Raw genomic sequence first — 17,658 nt, forward strand, 5'->3', positions numbered from 1 at the left:
GTTAGAGTGCAAATGACCAGCCCGCAATTCCCAATTTAAGGACAGCTGCCTGGTGATCCTCTCCCCATATATTTCTCTCCCTAACCTCCGAGTCTGAGGATAATGTGCTATTTTAACTTATTTTTAGTGGAAAGAACATTAAACCTCAGGGTGATGGTGGCAAATTGCTGAACTATGTGTTTTGGTCTGACTAGAATAAATTGAACAGTTGAGTTTGTTCCCAGGGGCTGGGGGTGGGGTCGGGCTGTGGAGAATGAGGAATCTTGACCCCAAGGAAAGTTAGAGAGATAAAAATATAGATGTTCCTAGTTCCTGGGTTCTAGGTATGAAAACAAAAATAGCCATGATACTATAATAAACTGCAGGAAGTTTTAATCATTAACAGACATATCCAAAATCTATGTGCTCAGATTTTAATTGCATTTGTCTCTATTGTGTTAAAATACGTTTTCTGCTAACAGAGTGGAATTATGAGGTTTAAAGGGAAATGAACACATTAAGAAGCTCTTCTTCAAAGAACCCACGTTTTCTTGGACAGAGGAACTCTCACCCAAGAATGCTATGTGGCATAACAGAAATGAATCAGAACCTCGGGCTCTCATTTCCCTCAGAACAGTAGCATGCTTAAAACTCTGCATTTCTCCTTTAACTTCAACAACAACAAACCCAAAACAAGTCCAAAACACTGCATCTGGACTTGGCTGGAGAAATATCCCAAGCTGGTTCATCCTCCATCCAGTGGTCAAGTCAGCTCTGGGTATAGGATTGGCTACATTTTCAGCTCCTTTGCTTTCAAGACTGGCTCTCTCCGTGGTGATGGTGGGGGGTCTGATTCATCACCATAAGAATTGTCCCTTTAAGACACCAAAACCTTTCTTTAGGTTAAATACTCCCTTTATCTGTTTCTCAGATGAACTTCTTGAGGCAGTATGTTCTGCCTACTCCTAGAAACGTTCTGTAAGAACAAGAGTTGGACAATTTTGACTTTAGTACAGAGACCATTTCTCCAACAGTAGAGGAAATCCACATTCTTCTCTTCAGGTCTGTCTTTACTAGATGGAAGGACAGGTGGAAACAACCTCATCTGTCTACTCTTGGAGAGCGGGAGGGATGTGGTACCTCATATTTACCTGGCTAATTTTACTTGGATCAATTCTGGAAGAAAGGAAGATAACACAAGGGACACTAAACTTCAGGGGAGGAGAAGAGAAAATAGCTACCCTCCCAAATCACCTAGCAGTCTGCCCTTTGAAGGAAGGTAGCAGTTCCTCTCTGGGATGTCAGAACAACCTTACTATCAATTAGAAAGCAATGTAAGATTCTCGAAGGAAAGGGATGCCTACAATTGGTTCTTTAAAAAATTATTTTAGTAGTTCAGATTTTTTTTCTTTCTTTTTAAAAGGTTCTAAGAAAATACATGCACACAGTAGAAAATTTGGAATTTAGAAAAAATTTAAAAAGAGACATGGGAAAAAAAATCATCCATAATCCTAGTAGCCACATGCATCTACTATTACCATTAACCTCTTAGAATTTCTTCCAGTATTTTTTCTTATGCTTTTTTATCTTCATATAACTGAGATCATTTTGTATGCAGAATTTCATGTGGCATTTTCTTGTTTCTACTTCTTTATTTTAATATTCTATCATATGACTGTACTATAATTTAGGAATATTTTCCTAATGTTGGACGTTTAGGGCATTTTTTATTTGAACCATTATAAATAGTACTTAAATCAAACATGTTTTCTTTAATGTACAAATCTTAACATTTCAAATTGTTTTCTTTGGATAATCTACTGGAAATGGAGTTACCTGATCAGAGTATCATCATTTTTAAGGGCCTTAAGAGGTATTACCTTAATAGATTGTATCAGTTTATATTAACACAGTGTATGAATGTCTTCTTGAAGCTCTGACTGCATTGATTAAAAATCTTTGCTATTTTGCCAAGTCCCTGTTATTTAACTTAAATTTCACTAGTGAGGCTAAAAATGATTTTTGGACTAACTAGCTATTTGCATTTTTTCTGCTATGAATTGTTGGTTTTTGACTTTTGTCTAGTCTTATCAATAATTTGTAGAAAATTATATATTAAGGTTATTAACCTTTTTTGTGCCACCTTTGTTGAAAAAAATATATTTTCTCATCAGTTTGCTTTTTGACCTCTGACTTTGTTTTTCCTAATTTCTCACGTGCCAGCATTTTATATTTCTCTATATCCTAATTCATTGACCTTTAACTCTGATTTCTACCATTGCCTTAAAGTGTTTGAAAGTCTTCACCTATCTGCATTAGGTAAACATGCTAAAATTTATTCTTCTAGTTATTTAATTTTTTTCAAAAGAATGATTTCTTTAATCTGCCTAGAACCTAATTTGTTATATGGTGTGAGAAAAATTTACTTTTTCCTGATAAACTAACAATTACCCCAGTACCGCTTGCTGGCTACTTTTTCCCTACAACTTTAATATTTAGTCGGTATAGTTATACACAGGCAAGAATATATGTATACAAATTGTGTTTCATGGTTTTCCCTCTATATTTTACTGATCCCTTTGCCTATTCTTTTATCAGTCGTTTCCCCATCTCCAGTACTTTTTTTTTCCTTTTAGAAGTTCTTTGAGCTATTCTTATAATGGATTGTTCCAGTTTAAAAGGTAGCCAAGATAAGGTATGAAGAAAGCTACCTAAGATTCTTGCAGAAAGAGTTTCTCTGTCTTTAGAGTTTTTGGTCTTGGGTGAAAACAATAGAATGTTCACTCTTTTTATGTCTGTGAAAAGTGGGGTTCCTGCTAGAAACACAGAAAATCAGAAAGGAAGTTGTTGGTTTCTTGATAGTTATAGGAACAGTAATATAAAGAATTAGTTGTTTCTTTGTTCATCTCAAGAAAAGAAATTTTCCAGTGAGGAAATTGAGCTATTTGATATTAAAAGATCATCTCTGCTTGGGCTTCTACAGCACCAGTAAAGATATCAATCCATGTGTCTAGAAAATTGCCAGAAACTGTCACAGGATAAGAAATGAGAGAAAGCATGGATTAGGATTGCCCTGTTAGGGTTCTACAATGTATTTGCCGAATAATTTTGTTTTGTTTTGAGGCTTGTTAACTTTGGTATCAGTATCTTAGGGTGATGGGGTTATAGGTTTAATTTGATTTATTTTCAATTTTTTTCCAAGTTGCATAAAGTTATTATTTTTTAAATGGTGGTCTGTTAATTAACTTTGGGAACACACTATTTATTGGAAGCTTCAGTCCCAAGAAGCGCAACATTATAAAAAATGGATTTTCCATTTCTTAACTTCTTACCTTAGATGCAGCAACGTTAAAACTCATCTCATTAGGAGAGATTTTGTGAAAATGAGGCAGAACATTTCTAAATCAAGTGCTTTACCTCTGAATAAGATTTACCCAAAAAATGAGGTTGGGGACTGGAAGAAAGCATGAAAAAACTACCTCTTAAAATTTCTATTTCTAAAGCTTATAGGAATTCTTTTGCAATAGCTTTTTTTTTTTTTCCTTGACAACCAAGGATTGATTCCTCTTGCATTGTAAAACATAAAAGACTATAAGGAAGTACTCCAGGAATGCAATTAATTTTTTTTCCCATAAAATTCCCATTTTGGGAGACAACTGGTGCTATTTTACTGTCTTGAAGACTTCCATTTTTCTGTAATGGTCTCTACCGTCCTCTTTTCTTAGCTCCTTCTTAATTGCTAAGCTTTTCATTAGTAGATAATTTTCTCTGCCTAACCAACAGTGATGAGGGTAAGAGTCATGGACGATATACTATATCTGGTTTAGTCTGGCTCTCCAAAAGCTAAACTGTGCCTCTTCCTCAAATTAGCCAGTGTAAATAAGTGCTACCCAGGCTCCGCGGTAATGATTTTGTCAGAGTAAGCACTTGAGAATACCTGCTACAATTTTTTTCACACCCCCCCACCCCCTCAAGCAAGTTTATCTTTGCTCTTAAGCCATAAGCAGTTCTTTGCACTTCTTTTCTATGCCATATTGAAAAGAAATAAAAACCAAGCCCCATGCATATCAATTAAACGCATAAACAATTAGGTAATAGTCCATTTCCCCCTTAAACTTTTCATGCTTGTTTTCCTTTCTTAGACTTACACTCAAAAGTCATCAAAGCACCGACATTACCAGCATCTCTCCATTTCAAAGGTGTGGGGGCGTGTTCTGCATGTAAAATCTCTGGTCTACCCTGGCTGGCCACGTAATTTCTTTGAAGGAAGCTACCAGTGGTTAACCCTGTGTGAGAGAGGAAATTTTCTTCCACTCAAATACTTGTCAGGGCCAATGTGCCTTTCAAGAGATGGCCTGGGAGATTCTGAGCATTGACTCTGTAAAAAAAATTGAGCTGGACAGATCCTTGCTACCACTTTTTCTGCTAAATATAGATAAGTTGTCACCGGGTTGCACACACCATTTCCAGCTTCAGCTCCCCAGGAAGGGAGGGGGCACTGAGATGCATACCTCAGGCAGGTGCACTGCAGAAAGCTGAGCTGACCCTACTTCGTGATTGTGAGGAGCAAGGGAAGGGGGTAGAAGGGGACAAAAAGAACGTAGGAGTCATAGTTGTGGTTAAATGTGAGGACAATGGGGGATCTGGAATTAACGATGGTATTTGCTTAAAATATAATTAGGCATCAATACCTCGATACCTCGGAAGAAAAGATACCTAGAGGGAGCCCCACCCCAGAAGTCTGTGCTCAGGGTTCCTCCTCCACCATCACTTTGAAAAAACAATGTAGTAGAGTGGGAAGAAAGATGATGAGGTATGGAATCAGTCTTGGGTTTGGTTCCCAGCTCTGTCCCTTATCCTGTGTTGATTTGGGGTTAATTATTTAAACTCTCTGAGCCTCAGAGTCTGCATATATTAAATATAGGTAAAATACTACTTTCCTCACAGCTTTATTAGGATCAATATTAGGATTAAAGTCCATGGCCCTATTAAGTTCTCAACATTTATTGGTGCCTCTCTTCTCTATCAGGCAGCTCCTTGCTCTGCAGTTGTTTCAATGTCAGCAAGTCCTACTGGTTCTACCTACAAAATACATCAAGAATGTATCCACTTCTCTCTATTTCCATTGCTACCTTGCCAGTACAAGCCACTGTCGTCAGCTCTTGCCTGGACTATTGCAATAAGCTTCCTAATTGGTTTCAGTCCTTCTGTTCTTAAACCCTGCATAATCCCACTCTGCACAGTAGCCAGAGAGAACTTCTAAAAAATGTTAATTGTATGATGCCACTCCCCTACCTAAAACCAATGGCTTCTTGCTGCGCTTGGCATAAAATCCAACCTCTTCATCACAGCCTTCGAGGTTCCATACAATTTAGCCCGACCACTTTTGGGGTGGTGCTTTAAGGGGGACCCTGTGTCATCTGGATCACATCCCAGAGAACTGGAAACCATGCTAGGAGAAAGAATATTCGACGGTTCTCATGAAAAGACAGATTCTGTGCTGTCCATGGGACAAAACTGAAACTGTGGAGTGGGAGTTGCTGGGAGGCAGATTTTGGCTCTGTCAATAGAAGGAATGTCTAGCAGTCTGACTTGGTCTCTAAGCAAAGGCCTGCTTGGAAATACAATGAGCAGCCGCCATCACTGGACATTGAAAGTTCAGGCAGGCAGGCCACCAGCCAGCACTGTCCTACAAGGAATTCCACTTTCTGTGATGGGCAGCACGCACACTTCTGGCAAGTCTGCACTGAAATATCTTCATACATTCTAGGCTGTCTAGTGAGGTCTAATAATCTGTAACACACAGAATGTGATGGGTCTACTATTACTCTGAATTTCCAAAATTAGCCTAGAATCTCACAGATCCATGGCTTCACATTCTGATCTGGAAACAAGTTACTGTCTATTTCTTAGCCAAAGACTTCTAATTTGGGAGGTTGAAGCAGGCTACTGCTTTTCTTGGGGAACCGTAGTTTGTGTTCCAAGAAGAACCCCTGGGTTAAGGGATAAGGCTGGAGAGTGTAGGGGTTGAATTAGTTCCCCTTTTAATTTGCAGCCTAAGGAGTATCTGTTATTTTCTACCTATCCCTTCTGGCAGGGGCGGCTAGTGACTTGAGGCAAAAGCTGATCCTCCTTAGAAACACCCCCCAGCCTGACCCCTCTTTTCTCCTTCTTTCCTTCCCTAGCCTTTCATTAGAATCTCTATGAGTCTTTGAATGCTTAGCATGAAAATGAGCCCATTTTATTTTTGGAACCCACAGAGGCAACCCTGAGGGGAGTTATTGTGTTGCTTTTAGCAGCTAAACAAAAAGGTGTGAAATCATTTGCTGGCTGTTCTAGAATGGGAAAAATAAATAAATAAGCTGAGAAGGAAGGTTCAGGACAGTGTGTGGCAACTTGGATGGAACCTTGTGACCTGGCCTTCTCTGAGACTTATTAGTAACCAAAGTGGTTTCGGGAAAGTCTGTGCATTTTTCTCACCTTCCCAGGAAGTTACTAGAATAGCAAGGGAAGCCACTGGGATTTTTTTTTTAAACAATGATTCATTTTGAAATACTATTTCCATGTTGCTTTGAAAAGGACTTGGGGAGGGAATTAGTTTGCGTAAATTCTTCGAACCCTTGAAAACTCTGTTCTCTGTTCAAGCAGGGTGAGGGTAAGAGGAGAGGACCATTTCACCAAGCTTTTAAGAATCAGAACACCCATCGAATACTGCTGTAGGCAGGTTTGTGAGTCTCTTGATTGATTTAAACATGTAACAGTAATAAGGGACAAAGACCTCAATTTACAAAGACTTGTAAAATTTGACTTTGGGGGGGAAGCAGTGTTCCTGGAAGGACACCCTATTTTGAAATGTCTCTTTATTTACAGAGACAACTTGACCTTCCGCTGAGATCTTTGATATGGGATTCTTTCTTTCTTTCTTTTAACTATGGAATCATTTTTAAACTATAAAATATTGAAAATATCGAGAAAAATGTAGATTGAAGAAATGCACATCCCTATTTCCCAGGATGTCACAATACTTCTTCCTCCCTCCCAAGAGGCAAGGCCTGTTCTGCAGCTGACATATGTCCTTCCAGCCTGGGCCTTCACGCAGGCCCGACCAGAGGGCTGCCTGGCTGGATGAACGTGGCCTTCCGACTGCATGGGCAGCTGGCCTCAGGGGCTTCATTGTCAGGTGGGCATCCCACAGTGCAGCCACTGGGTCGGTCCTACTGAGGTGGCTAAGCCTCCTATTACTCAGCATTCAGGGCCAGAATTCCAATATATAAAAGACCAGAGCGAGGCAAAGCCCCTTTAAAGTACAATTAATTAATTGTTAGATTAATTAATCCATGGAGCAAATAATAATGATGGCCCACTATTATTAGAGACTCTACTAGGTGCTGAGAAACAGTGACTCCTGAGACAGACAAATGGAAATTAAAACCGTCGTTACACCAACATTTCTTTCACAGAGGGGAATAGCTTTGCTTAGGAAAATTCTGTGAAAAGCTATGACCTTGAGGAAGTGGATGAGGGGAGCTAAGAGACGACAGACTGAGCTGAGCAGGATTGTAGGGTGAGGGAGGAGAAAGGAGAGAAGGAGAGAGGAAGAGAGATTCCACCCTAGGAATCTCAGAGCAGAGGGATGAGAGTGGAAAGAAAAAACAAGAAGAAGAGAAAAGGTGACTGTAAAGTGACTTGTAGTGAAAAAAATTCTATGGTGTGTAGTTGCCAGAGGACTTGAACAACAAGCTGTAGAAGAATCAGCTTGAAGCTGTTTGTGTTTTTTTGGAAAAAATCCATTGCGCGCTACCCGTCCTTTACCCCCACCCCCTAAAAGAAAATCTTCAGTGAAGCAGATTTTTTTTAAATTGAATAAGGGGCTGATTTTATATGTGGGGTTCACACGGATTGAAACGTAGGTAATCCTTGGGATTTGATCAGACATTTTACAAACTGAAACAAGAAAAAGCAGAAATTCAGCACTGGAGGGGACCCTGAAAAGGCAGACCTGGGTATCCCACTGCACTCTCAAACCTAAGAATTCTCAGAAATCCGAGCGGGGGGCTTTGGACTTCCATAGGGCTTGGGGAAGGGGGTTGAGGGACATCTCAACGGACAATCTCAAAAGACAATGGGGTTGAGGGATGATCTTATTTCACAGTTTTACCGCGTAGCTTATAGGGAGCATGATTTGAAAACGGGGGTGGATTGTGAAGTCATAATTTATCAGCCCTCTCCTGTAGCTTCCCCAATGCTCTTTTCCCTTGTCTCCAACTAGCAAACTCCTACTCATCTTTTTAGATTCTATTTAAATGCCACCTTATCTGTGGAGCCTTCCCAGCTCCCCCAGGGAGAATAATTTCCTATGAATGTTCATCTCTCTCTATATATATATATTTATCTAGTATAGCATGATACGGAAAAGTAAGACAACAAGGCAGACCTCACGGCACTCTTTGGTATACCTGGTTCTTGGCAAGACATATGCTGCCTTTGCCTGGGTATGTGAGAGTAGAGGAAACTTACAAGTAGGTGCAGAAAGAGCAAAACTGCAATCCCCAGAATTGTGGCAGCACTTTCCTCAATAGTTCTGTTCTTAGCTGACATCTGTCTAGCCCCTTGCGTCTATTTTGAATAAGAACCCATTGCTCCCTTAAGTAAAAGCCCTGTAACAGTGGTTTACCTGTTTATTTACTCCCTGCGCCAAGACCCAGGGTGACGAGGCTGGATTGCACACGGGGCGTGGGTATCAGAAACTGGAAAGTCTCACCCTGCCCGGCCTGCCTGGTTCGGACGCTTGGGCAAGTCACTTAGCTCCTGGGGGACTCCGTTTCCTCACCCAGTGGTAATGACTGGCTTCACAGGGTGGCTGCAAAGCCTAATTAACGATTGAGAAGGAGGCAGAAAAATATGAAGTGTGGCATGCACGCAAATGATTTTCTACCCATATTTATTTTGGGGCTGGGTAACCTGTGGGAGGAAGTATTTATGACCTGGAAGAAGAGTCTAGCAAGGACTGCAACTAGAGAGTCGCAATTCCAAAATGGCTCACCTGGTATTGATTGGGAAATGGGTCACATTGTAGTTACTTCTTTTGCTCTAGTAAGTTCTGTGGCACTTACTGCTGACAGGCTGGTGTGGCTGGATAACTTTAGGCCCGGGTTTCTTTGACTACAAGGACTTTCTCTGTGATTCCTTAGTGCTCAGATGTCCTGTGATGTCTTAAACGTTAATTCAGTTCCTATATCGTCAAACCTCATGTGGAAAGAAGGTTGGTAAATGGTATACACGTTTGTGAGTGAACCCACAAGGGTGAGTTGCTTGAGAGCCAGAGAAGACGGGGACTTGTGAAGCCTTTACAGAGATGACACCCCAACTCGGATTGACTTGGGGGTTCACCAGCTTCTTCTAAGCACTTGGAGACCCTCAGCATTTTCATTCAGTGTTTCCATCACTGCCAGAGCCTGCAGCTTCCTTGCTAATTGTTTGCTGAACAAATTAAGCAAAAGGACAATTGGTTCTGGAGAGAGAGAAACAGCAAATAAACTAACATGGTGGATTGAGTGACTGCCTTGAAAAGCTTTATTACTAGCCTTGCTATTTTTTAATCACAGAGGCTGTCTCTGTGCTTAGATTATTAAGAACAGAAGTGCTCAGAAAGGAGGAAAAGCCCAGTGCCTCACGCACAGCAGGTACGTCAAAATGCCATGTGACTTGTCTATTGTTGAGAAAGGAAGGCATGCCAGAGGATGTTCATTATTTAAGCAGAGCCTCCTCTAGACCCAGGAGAGCAGTCTCACACCACTGCGGCTGTCTCCAGAAACCACGGATCCCATCGGGAGCCTGCTGGGCCAGCTACAGGGATCAGGTGAGGAGAAGGAAGGAGGAGGGAGGCAGCTAAAACAGGTGTGGCAGCTGTGAAAAGGTGTGAGGCCAGCAAGGCTTATATAATGCCTGAGTTGGTGGAGGATGTCGAAGGCAGGCCAAATGGGAGGATGCAATAATGATTTTGATTGACTAATTTACACGAGACACACATCTTTGAAAGCATGCATGTCTCATCTGTAGCCAAGAAAACACTGCGCCTTCCAAACACAGTCCTGAGGAAGGCGTGGATAAATAGAAAATTTGAGATGCAATAAATCACATGCTAGTTCAAATACACAAATGCATATAAGAAGTTTGGTGTCAGTAGAACATGATATATACATATACATATATATATGAATGTATATCCTAATTACATCATTATTGGATGCACTATTACCATTTCTCAACATCATTTAAAAATCGCTTTAAGAGCACACAAACATAATTTTGCAACTAACTTTTGGTGCCCACAGATGATTTTATTGGGAAACTGTGACTATTTGGAATGTTGGAGAGATGTTTTGCAAACCAAAGAGTCCTACCTAGCGTCCTCCATGCCTAGAGGAAGATTTTCTGTGGAAGTACAGAAAAATGCCACATGCCAGGGATTAAAAACAGAAACCAACTAATCATAAAACATGAAAGCAAACATAGTGGGTTCTGAGAAGTGCAAATACGTTGAAATACATCTGTCCTGAAAACTGGTCTTAGCAATTCTCTGAACAATAGCCTTTTTCGCAAAAAGAAAGTGAGGGCTCTCACTTCCTAATGAGGTCAGTTGTATTTGCTTTGATGCTTGACACGAAAGATACTGTGGAAACATCCTTTTAATTCTACCCCCTCTCTTATTTGAGGTGGGGAGGAAAGTTTCTGTGATTGCCCGTGTCTCTTATGTTGAATATATGAAGGATGGAGAAGCAGCGCAAGACAATTCCAACACTTAAATGGCCACTTAGCCATCCAGCTGGTAAAGGAGTTCAAATGAATTACTAGCTACTCCAAAAGAGGTTTCTCAATCTACATCCCACTCCAAGGTCAACTTTCATCACAGGTGCACTTGGCCGTGAGGTGCTGGTAATCTCAGAAGCAGATGCGACTGCCAAATGCACGTCGCCATGACTCTGAATATAGTATAACATTCCCATCCCCAGCCAGAGCCCATAACTCATGTGGCCGTTCAGCTGAGAGCTTTCTTGGTACCACTCTGACTCACAGGCACTGGCCACAGTAAAGTAGCAGGTGAAAGACTTAAGTGTCACTAAGTTGGTTTCCAGTTGCTTCCAGGGGAAAAAAAAATCCATGGCATAGAAAAGTCTCGCTTCTAAAACCTGGCATGTTGTCCACTGTGCTTACAGGCCCCGAGAGGAGATGTGCCCATTGCTGGCATGCCCTCAAGTACAGTCTCCCACACTCTGAGGGGTTTCACGGCAACCTGGGGACATAAGCATTTTGGAAGTAGAGATAAAGCTCTCTACATGCATCCGAAAACTCTGCCAAGCCCCTTGGCCCTGATCTACCACTTCTTCACTCTTCCAACTTCAAACAGTCTGTCTTAGGAGCTGACAATCAGCCCAGCTTTAAGTGCTGGTTTTACGGTGTTGATACACATCTACCAGAAAAGAGGCCAAAAGGAAGGTCTTATCTCCCTAGCTATCTTCTGCAAATGATCTTATCAGTCTGGACCGCAGCCCCCCCCCCCCCCCCCCCCTTGCAATATTGTGCTTTTTCTCCATAGTGTTCTTGGACTATCTGTCTCATTTGGTTTGTGCATCCACGGAGCTGGTTGAACACTGAGGTTCCATGAATATTAAAATAATAAGCAGAAGTGCTAATTACCAATAGATACCTCCCAAAAAGCAAGAGAACAGCAAACTCACTTCAATTTGGCCTTTGTTTCTTTGGCAACTGAAGGCACAAAATGCTGTTTTGACATTTTTGCACAGTCATTTACATTGACATTCCCCCACCCCCCATGGAATCAAATCTTTAATGTAAAAATAAATCTAGAAACAATCTGTTTTCACACATTTTTCGGTGCGTGCACCCGATGACACACTCCGCAAGGTAAGGTAAGCACAAGCTTGATCACTGGCCACATCCTTTATCTGTTGGGTCCTAAGCGTTAGCAGAACTTTATCTTTATGATGAAATGACCTTTAGAAGTGGGTATCACCGAGTTCAGAACACAGCAGCATTACTGAGAAAAAGCATTTTCCTTTTAAACAGAGAAACCAACCGCCACGCACTTAAAGGCCTGAAAAAAAAAAAAAAAGTCGAGCTACCACAAAACAAATAAATATTCAACCCTGTTTCAGGAAGTTTAGAGAGGATCAAACAAAGCTCTTTCTATTGAAGTCATTGCAGAACATTTACCCTGTCTTCAGCTTTAGTTCTATTTATGCTGCTGGCTTTTATACATCAACCTCAGGAGGGCATTCCAACTTCAGATTACTCACAAAGTACCATCAGAAAAAACGGGGCCTGAAAATACCACCTCCAGCTGGGGCGATGAGGGGGAAGGAGCAGAGGAGGGAAATGTCCTCAGATTTGAATTTGTTTCTAAACACCGTTCAAACCACCGTTTTGCCCTTGAGGCGAGGATATCAAAAAAAAACTGGAGAAATTCCACCGAGAGAGAGTGAGAAAGCTTTCTCAGGGTGTGAACATGCCGGTGAAGAGAATGCCTGTCCTTGTGGGATGAAACCAGGAAACAAGAGAGCCTATTTGTGCAGTCCTAGTGAAGTTTCCACTCAGAAGGAGTTTGCAATTTTCTGCTGGTCTCTGGGGAAGGGGATTTGGTATACAATTGTATTTTCAAGCAAATCTTCTACGATAAAGAGGAACTGTGCCAACCCCTTACAAACGATATCCTTGTTTTATAAAACTATTACTTTTCAGCTCTTCATGTCGCTGATGCTTATAGTAATGGTTTTGTTGGTGTTTTTATTCCCATTTCATGGAGTTGATGGAAAATTGAGGCTCAGAGACTCAATAACAATTCCAAAGTCACACAGTAAATAGAAAACCTAAGATTCAAACCTGGGCCTTTCTGTCTCTAATAGTCTGAGTTCATTCAAACATGCTGTACTGTCTCTCAAGTACATCCTTTCGAATAACTGACATTACTTTCTGCGGGAAAACAGAGGAATTTTTGGAGAAGAAAATGAAAGAATTTCGACTGGGGAGAGAACATGGGACAAGGGGAAAGGTTATCACTTAGGCGGTTATTACTATGGCCCCATCTTTTCATGGAAACCTACAGAGGTTGTTCTCTCATACCTACATGTCAGAACTTGCTGGTGAAATTTAAGTCACACCCTGTATATGCTGCAAGTCCTCATGAGAGAAGCAAGAGATGAGAAAGCTGCTGTCTCCAAAAGTGTCAAATCTGAAGGACGCATCCACCTCAACTCACATAAATACCACATGCTGCTGGGCTCGGAAGGTCCCGGTAAGGTTTACCCACACTTCAGCAAGAATAAGTCTTCCACGAGTAGAGTATTTCTATTTAGATGTTTCGGCCACATGCCCAGCTATATAAATATCCACTTGGCTCACTCTGCGGCTTTGAAAAAGTCTCCTGCAAACCTTCATGCTCTCTCTGTTATGATATCATAGATTTTGGTTACACAAAAGACCCAGCAATTCTACGGTACAAAATCAATCTTTCTCCTGCCACCTACCTCCAGCCCCCCCATAATATCAGTAACTCTCAAGTGCCTGAGAAGGCATCCACTCCAGGAGGCTTCTGGGAGATTTCCCACAGCTAGCAGCCTTCTCCCCTCCCCCTTTTAAAGTTGGCACATGTCCATAAAGGCAACTATCCCTTTTGGAATTTTGAACAGCCATTTTAGTCACCTACATCTGAGAGAGATCAATTTACAATCCACTTTAGGTTTCTGTGGGGAACCATAAACATCAGGCTTGAGCCTTGAGGGCTAGAATTTCACGGGTCGCTGTGCGTGTCACCAGGTGGAAAGCTGTCAGTAGCTGAGATTTGAGTTACACGGAGATAACCATAGTCAGCTTGGTTTAAGAAAGCTCAGCCCTGACCACGGAGGGCTGTCCTTTCACTCCTCACCCCAACACTAGGCATCGATTCTTTCTTTCCTCCTCTGAACTCACCCTGCCTCCTTCATTTCTTGTTGGGTCTTTATGACCTGTCTCCCATGCTAGAGAGTTACCTGCCTTTCCCTCACCCCCAGTGAGAGGTTGAGTGATGTGTAGAAAGAACCGGAGATTTGCTGGCAGGCAGACCTGGGTTTATCTCGTTGCATTGCCCTGTAGTAACTATGAAATAAATGCACAAGCTACTTAACCCATCTTGGTTCCAGATTTTCCAACTGCAAAATTGTTAAAGATAATTAATAATATATGAAAGGTTTAACTATGACCAATGGATAGAAATGGTAGGGAGATAGTTTTCCCACTCAGCAGACAGAAGAATTTTCTAGAATCCAGATTGGCTCAAAATTGAATAGGCAGCTTTGAAAAGAAATGAAGTGAATACCCTTTACTAGAGGCATTTGTGCATAAGCTGGATGTGTGGAGGGTGGACTTCGGGAATAGATGAGTTTGGACTAGGAAAACTGCAAAAATCCCTACTATTCCTAAAATTCCATGATTTTATAATTGGCATGTCTTTCCAGAAAAGCCAAGTTCCTTCAAAATCCCCAATATGGAAGAAAAGCAAAATGACATTATTTTTTCATGTACCTTTTCCTTCTAGAAAACTAATCCCTTCCATGTTTTTTTTCTCCTCCACTCAATTAGATGGTAGAGAATCACATTTCCACCGAGTGTACAGAATATATTTAACCATTTTGAAACACTTAACATTTAACACAAATCACATGGCCATAAGTTATAATTACTTCTCATTACACAAATAGTTCCATTTTTAGAAAAATCTAAATGCTCTATGCTGCCTCTTGTTGTCCCTCTCCCCATTGTTTCTTTGTTCGACTAGCTTGGCAGTACTTTCCCATCCTGCTCTCTTGCTGTCTGAGCCCATAGCACCTGCCAATAAAAGTGATGACAGACTTTGATGCTCACACAGGTTTCCAACAACAGAGTTCACTCCGTAATCATGAGAGTTTAGCCAGGAAGCCTGATCTGAGTGACACTTGATTTTTTACCCGAGATGTGACACTGTAGGCTTTCATTTCTACAGGTTATGAACCACTTTGAAAGTGAATTTTTTAGCTTGCTAGGGAAAATGACCCATGAACCTGCAGACAAATCCCAACTGATTGTGTAAAGCCTAAACGCTCGTTAAAGAGCCTGAGCTGGCTTGGAAAATTGGCCGCCATGTATGAGTCAGAGATCCAGGGTCATCCTTTGGGGTAGCGTGTGTATGTGTGTATTTTTCTTAGCATGGGTAAGAAAAGCATGGTTGGTGCACGGAGCCCCTCATAAAAAGCATGCCTTAAAAGACAGTACTTGCTGTTTGGCCACACTGAATATCAAGGGCAGTCTTAAATTGGAGGAGGTCTACAGAAGATGAAAGGACCCGAGACAGCAGGGAGTAAGAGGTATGCCTTGACCAGGACTGCCATCCTAACCCCGACACAAAATCATCGTCATTATCGACAGCTCCCGGATCAGGCAGGCACTATGCAATGTGCAAGCAGAAGCTCGTACACACGTGATCTTGTTTATTCAGCCGGGCACTGTTATCCTCATGTAACACATGAGGCTGAGAAAGGTTATATGACCACCGGTGGTAGAGCTGGAATTTGAGCCCAGGATGATACCTCTGAAGTTCATGACACTGGCCTGCCTAGGTGACTGTTTATTATTATTATTATTTTTTAGGAGAGTCTGGGGTTGGATCTGCCTCCAAGACTCTGTATTCGCTACCTTCTCTCATTTTTTGTCTCTGGTATCATACTTCCTGGCTGGATTCTTCACTTTCCAAGTTGTTCTCTTATTTGCTTAAAGTTATAATCTATGTTTCAGATACCCAAGGGTATCATTTTTCATTTACTGAATTTTCAAAACGATAAATAATTTTAGGGACAATTAACATGCCACTGAGAGCTTGGGTTCCACCAGGAGACTCTGACCTCTGCGGGCAACACATAGATGAGCAAACAGAACCGTACAGCACGAACAGCGAATCCTATGGGAAACACTGGAGTACAGTTAATAGCACAATTCTAAGTGTTCTTTCATGAATTGTAACAAATATACCACACAAATGGAAGGTGTTAATAATAGGGTGGTGTAACGGAATGCTGTTTTTTATGCATGATTTTTCTGTAAACCTACAACTTCTCTAATAATAATAATAATAATGAAGAAATAGCTTCCAATCCTCTCCCATGAAGGCTGCCTTTATGGACAGTTGGGATTTAGAATGTCTACCATTTTAATCAAAGAAGCTGCATCATAGAGCCTTGTGGATCAAAGGTTTTCACAGGCCAAGGACAGAGAAGTCTTATTTCTTTCTGTTTACAAATAAAGATTCAAATCTTTTCATAATGAAATATGGATAATGGAGCAATTTAGATTTATACCCCAAGATATCTGGTGGTGTAGTTAAATTTCTGATTCCAAGATAAAGCCTTACAAAAGGAGGGTTTGTTTTGAATTTTGACACAATTTGAATTTAACAGTCACGTTTTCTCCATATTTTATTTCATAGATTCATTTCAGGTGAACTACATGTCTGGAATAACGTATCAAAAAACAAATAAGTGTTAACATCAAGACTTCTCAAACTCCTCCAAAAATTTAAAGAGTAGGCAACATTTCCTAACTCCTTTATGAGGCATGCATTACCTTGATAGCAAAACCAGACAGAGACTGTACAAGAAAACCACAGGCCAAAATCCTTTATGAACATAGATGCAAAGATCCTCAGCAAAACACTGGCAAACCAAATTCAACAGCATGGTAAAAGGATTATATACCATTACCAAGTGGGATATGTAAGAGTGTTCAGTATATGAAAATCAATCATGGTAGTATACATCAGATCAATAGAATGAAGGAAAAAAACCCACAAAATAATCTCAATTGATGCAGAAAAAGCATTTTATAAAACTCAATAGCTTTTTGTAATAAAAACACTCAATAATATTAGCCAGAAACAAAAGGGCAAATCCTATGGTCTCACTGATATGAACGGACATTAGTGAATGAACTTGGAGAATTTCAGTTGGTAACAGAGACCATCAGGAGATAGAAATTGGGTAGAAATTGGGTAATTGGAGCTGAAGGCATACAGATTGTGCAACAGGACTGATTGTAAAAATTCAGAAATGGATAGCACAAATCTACCTAACTGTAATACAATAATATTAGAACACTGAATAAAACTGAATGTGAGAATGATAGAGGGAGGAGGGTTGGGGGCACAAATGAAATCAGAAGGAAAGATAGATGATAAAGACTTAGATGGTATAATTTAGGAATGCCTAGAGTGTATAGTAATAGTGACTAAATGTGCAAATTTAAAAATGTTTTTGCATGAGGAGGGACAAAGGAATGTCAATAATTTCAAGGGTGTTGAAAATAGATGGTAATTAATATTTTAAAACTTTAACTTACGCGTGAGACTAAAGCAAAAAATGTTTATTTGGTACAAAATTTATATTTTGACTAGTGCATTGCCTAATATAATTTATGTGGACTGTTTAATCAAACACCATAGTATTTGGAACCTTGAGTAGGGCATGAGATTTTGTAGGTTTGTTCAGAATGATGCCCCAATAAATCCCAGAATGATTTGAACAGTGAATAAAAATGTATTTGCAAAATCCCCTTGGGAGAATGGTGAGAAAGGGGGAAAATTCAACTTCCCCAAGTAGA

The 17,658-nt window shown here is 40.6% G+C and overlaps 1 protein-coding gene and 1 long non-coding RNA gene across 5 annotated transcripts in view; one reads left to right on the forward strand and one right to left on the reverse strand.

The window, feature by feature from the left end:
• RORA (RAR related orphan receptor A) overlaps window positions 1-17,658 on the reverse strand; it is a 717,907-nt gene that overhangs the window by 125,814 nt on the left and 574,435 nt on the right. The window lies entirely within an intron of this gene.
• Window positions 1-17,658, forward strand: part of LOC143656205 (uncharacterized) — a 49,662-nt gene that overhangs the window by 3,685 nt on the left and 28,319 nt on the right. Inside the window, exon 4 of one of the 3 annotated variants that reach the window (XR_013162426.1) lies at window positions 9,171-9,553. The exons of 1 other annotated variant lie outside the window; for it this stretch is intronic. This is a non-coding gene — a long non-coding RNA (uncharacterized LOC143656205). Of the gene's footprint in view, window positions 1-461; window positions 1,893-9,170; window positions 9,554-17,658 lie in introns of those variants that run through there. One more of the 3 variants, XR_013162425.1, reaches the window with a different exon arrangement.

Source organism: Tamandua tetradactyla, chromosome 14 (genome assembly GCF_023851605.1).
Source record: "Tamandua tetradactyla isolate mTamTet1 chromosome 14, mTamTet1.pri, whole genome shotgun sequence".
Lineage (NCBI taxonomy): Eukaryota > Metazoa > Chordata > Mammalia > Pilosa > Myrmecophagidae > Tamandua > Tamandua tetradactyla.